At 35.6% G+C, this 4,219-nt stretch overlaps 1 long non-coding RNA gene across 2 annotated transcripts; it reads right to left on the minus strand.

Annotated features, from left to right (window-relative positions):
- Positions 1–318: 318 nt before the first annotated feature.
- On the minus strand, positions 319–4,219 carry LOC141623179 (uncharacterized). Of its 2 annotated transcripts, none has more exons than XR_012533228.1 (6): positions 3,950–4,219; positions 3,757–3,861; positions 3,585–3,669; positions 3,327–3,510; positions 2,086–2,168; positions 319–667 (listed from the first exon to the last, which is right to left on the minus strand). It is a non-coding gene; the product is annotated as an uncharacterized LOC141623179 (long non-coding RNA). The 2 variants fall into 2 exon arrangements; XR_012533227.1 differs by having other exon boundaries at positions 2,086–2,204.

The raw sequence follows: 4,219 nt of genomic DNA on the forward strand, positions 1-4,219 counted from the left end.
AAGACTTCTTTTATTTAGGGACTAATAAGATTGTGACTTTTCATTAGTGGACCTAAAACGGTTGTTTAAGTTACCTATTAGGTTTTGCAACTCTGATTTCGTACACTATATATAGTACGTGTAAATTTTAAAGGTAAGGAAGTGTTTAATTAGGTCTGCATAAGAGAGATTGTAATAATAAGGAATACTTTTCTTTCTCACGTTTTACTGAGTCAATTTGTCTTGTGCAATCATAATCCAAACCATTAACCCATAGAATGGTGAATCTTTGTTCCGATGGAAATGCAAATTATCTTGTACTTAATTACCAAGAAATCAAGAATAAACATTGTTTCAGTTGCACCATATAGAAGCCAAGTAATCTCGACTTTGAACAAACATCCTGGTTTGTACTTTATGACGCCTCTTGATGCTATAATCAAGTAAATCAAATTACAAATAGGCATTTGTTTTAGTAAATATCTCATCATACCAAAACACCCGCTGCTTGAGAAGCGACCTAAGCGCTGGCAGCTTCTTTAGAAGCTGCAAGCTGGTTCTAAATGTGCTGAGGAACAACGTTGAATTTGGCCAGCTGCATTGTGTAGGAAGCTCAGCCCTTAGTCATGCCGCGCAATGTACTGACATATTGAAACATCTCTCCTAGAGGAACCAAAGCATCTACAATCTGCATAACATCCAGGAGTCGTGAATGAGAGATCTGGAACGATGTTACTTATACCCAAACCTAGACTCGTGTCACTCATGTTGAATAGAAGCCCGATGGTTCCAGAAATCCCTAGACCTAGATCCAAGTGAATGGCTTGGGTCTCAAAACAATTCTAATCTTATTCAAGTTATGGTAATTTCTTCAACAACAAATTTACATAGGATTATCAATCACTGGACTTTTCTCAGCTTGATTAAATTTACTCCTGTGTGTCCCACCTGGTTTTGTTTGGCATGCTCAAAAATGGAAATGGCCGAAGTCCAATTGGGACTAAAAGAGCACATGATCGTGATAATAATTAGGGTTTTTTTGTCAAAAACTACCTTTTATTTAGGGTCATTTATTAACAACTACCTTTCATTTTATTTTTGGCTTTGAACTACCTTTCATTTTTTTCATTTTGCGAAAGACTACCAAAAATCCACTTCTGGCGATAAAAAGTCAACTTTCCGGCATTGACTTACCATTTCATGTTGAATCTAACTCTTTAATTCATAACCCTAATAATAGATGATAAAGATTGATTAAACCCAACATTAATCACCTTAATTTGTCTATCTCTTACCCGAATTAAAGTCCTAATCACCGAAACAAAATCATCATTAATATTAATCTTAACATGGTAAATAATTCTTCAACAATAATGATCTATTATGGCCATTTTGGCAAAATTAACTCCTAGTGTTAACTATTCGAAAATAATAATGAATTCACTCTTACGATCACTTATGTGCTATTATCTCATTAGTTTCGTATACCCACCATCCTACCATGAAGAGAGAAAGAAGGTACTTTAATATAACTTAGATGAACAGTAGGTTGATGAATCATGAGTAGTTTATAAGGTTGTGGAAATGTAAGGGTAAAGGTGAAAGTGGTAGTAAAGGTGACGACGAAGATGAAGATAGAGATTGAGATGATTGATGCGTTGGTATTGTTTTGAACAAACTTTTGATAAGGTGTTGGGCATGGAGATGAGTTTTTTCGGATTTTGTTGGGTGAACAAAGGGAGGAATATGAGTTATATGTGTGAAAAAGGGAGAAAAGAGTAAGTCAACGCTGAAAAATTGACTTTTTTTCGCCGGAAGTAGAATTTTGGTAGTCTTTCGCAAATTGATGAAATGAAAGGTAGTTGAAAGCCAAAAATAAAATGAAAGGTAGTTGTTCACAAATGACCCTAAATAAAAGGTAGTTTCTAACAAAAAAAACCCTAATAATTATTATAATAACATTACTCTCGTGCTTAAGTGCCTATTGCCCATGACCGACTAAAGGCGTCAAACGTACACTATCGGCAGGAAGTATTATAAGCTTAGGTTACTCTAGGGAGAGAAAAACAAAACATGATGAATAGCAGAGCATAACAATCATCTTACCTTGAGACCACCCGGTTTATCACCAAAGTTGTTGATTTGCCCTCTCCTAGAGTTAAGATCACTAATCACATCTCCCAGGTGTTCTTCATGTGTGATAACATCGACTTTCATTATCAGTTCTAACATCGACAATTTTATAAACAAAACTAATTCAAATACAGGACAAATAACTCGACAGACATAGCAATGAAAAACATCATTTGTCTAAAACGCCGAGGGGTCTAGGATCCCATAAGGTCTAAGGTGGCTACGTGAACCATCATGAGTATAATTATTCAATGATCATACCAACCGCTATGTCCCCGATGGAGTCGTCTCATGACAGCTAGCTGTCACCTGCTAAAAGAGAGTATCATGTACTATAAAATATCTGCAATTCTGGTAGCTGACTGAAGATGCAAGTATTAACACACCATAAACGAAAACTGTGCAAAGTGAATAAGCATCAAAATCTTCCATGATAAATAAACTTAAGCTGAAACTTGATAACATTGGTTGAATCATAAACATGGGATCAAAATATATTTGAGCTAAGCAAATCAACAAAAAACATTACATTGAACTAAACTACTACCGGGAATCGTTCTTCTTTTTTTATACAACTCTAACTAAAAATCATCACATTTCAAGACAACCCATTCCAACAAAATTTCTGAAAAAACAATGACTAAATATACAGATGATCCATTAAATTTGAGTAATATACGTGAGCAGTATTTTAATCAAACGTATAAAATTGCGGAGGTACTCAGTGGTGGAGCCAGGGGGCTAGCAAGGGCGCTCGGCCCCCTTGCGGTTGAGTTTTTCGAAGTTTTTAGTTAAATTTTTCGAATTTTATTCAAGTGTGCCTTATATTATTATTCATCCCCCTCCAAAAATTTCCCCTAAGCTCAAATCTTGGCTCCGCCACTCGAGGTACTACATCCAATTCCACATCAAATTTGATTCAAAATCACAGATTTTACTCTAACCCATTACCCACAGCAGATACACATCCACATTCTCCAAATAATTTGTTCATCATGCAGCATACAAAAGGGGAAGCATAGTGGTTGGCATAAATGAGTGTCTAGCGTTAAATGGAAATAAGCAAGGGTATAACCGCTGCCAGATATTAGTATAATTAACTAAATCAAATAATATGAAAAACGCAAAAATGACTATGATACTTAAACTCTAGAGATGGCCATCCTGATTTATTTAGCTGATAGTTGAGTAGATCAATTTCACTGGAAAAATACCTGAGAATATAGAGGCAAGACATTCTAGGATGGCCACATAGATGAAGGTTCTAGATTGTCAGTTCCTCCATTCTGAACTACTCTTCTTCGCCATCTGAAACCCCGTTCTTCTGCAAACAATTGAAAATCATCATCTGAACTGCTCTTCTTCACCATCTCAATCATTTGTCTTGATTAAAGTACCCTGGACAAAAAAACATAAAAGGCAAATAAATGATTCCCGTAAATCTACTGGTAATTAAGCTCTCAGACTGTTACCTCACTCAGATTCTCTGGAGGGCATATATGGCTATATTGCTCACCGGCCCTGTGACCATTCTTAAACCAGGAACCAAGACATGTCCTGAACAAACATTGAATTATTGAACCTCGTTTAGTCGATGATCCAAGTACATTTTTGCTGAAGAAATAGAGCAAGTTGTGGATTTACCAGCAAAAGTTGAAGCTACAAACTGAACATTGCATTTGTTTAGACCAGTTTTTTGCCTCCAGTGATTGGTTGCATTTTGGACAGTTTCTTATATATGCTATTTGCCTAAGAGAAAACAAATCGCGATTTTGTTAAGATCTCAAAAATATGAGGCTAACTTTAAACTAAAGATACAAGAGAATGAGGCAAATACCATTTTCGAGATTGTTTAAGAGGTTCTCTTCTCCAAGTTTCAACCAGTGCACAACAGATAGGGTGATGGGGCTCCTTTAAACACTACAAAAGGAAAGCAATCATTCCTTCGTGTAACTGAGATCATTAAGCGTCGAAAGAAGTAAAAAAAGGCCATACACCATTCAATCTAGCTAATAGTAACAAAAATTGCGTAAGTTCTTGATGAGATTAATGTATATCGTTAATATTTCTCTATATTTTCACGATTTAATATTAATGGGATCTTTAC

This window comes from Silene latifolia, chromosome X (genome assembly GCF_048544455.1).
Source record: "Silene latifolia isolate original U9 population chromosome X, ASM4854445v1, whole genome shotgun sequence".
Classification (NCBI taxonomy): Eukaryota; Viridiplantae; Streptophyta; class Magnoliopsida; order Caryophyllales; family Caryophyllaceae; genus Silene; species Silene latifolia.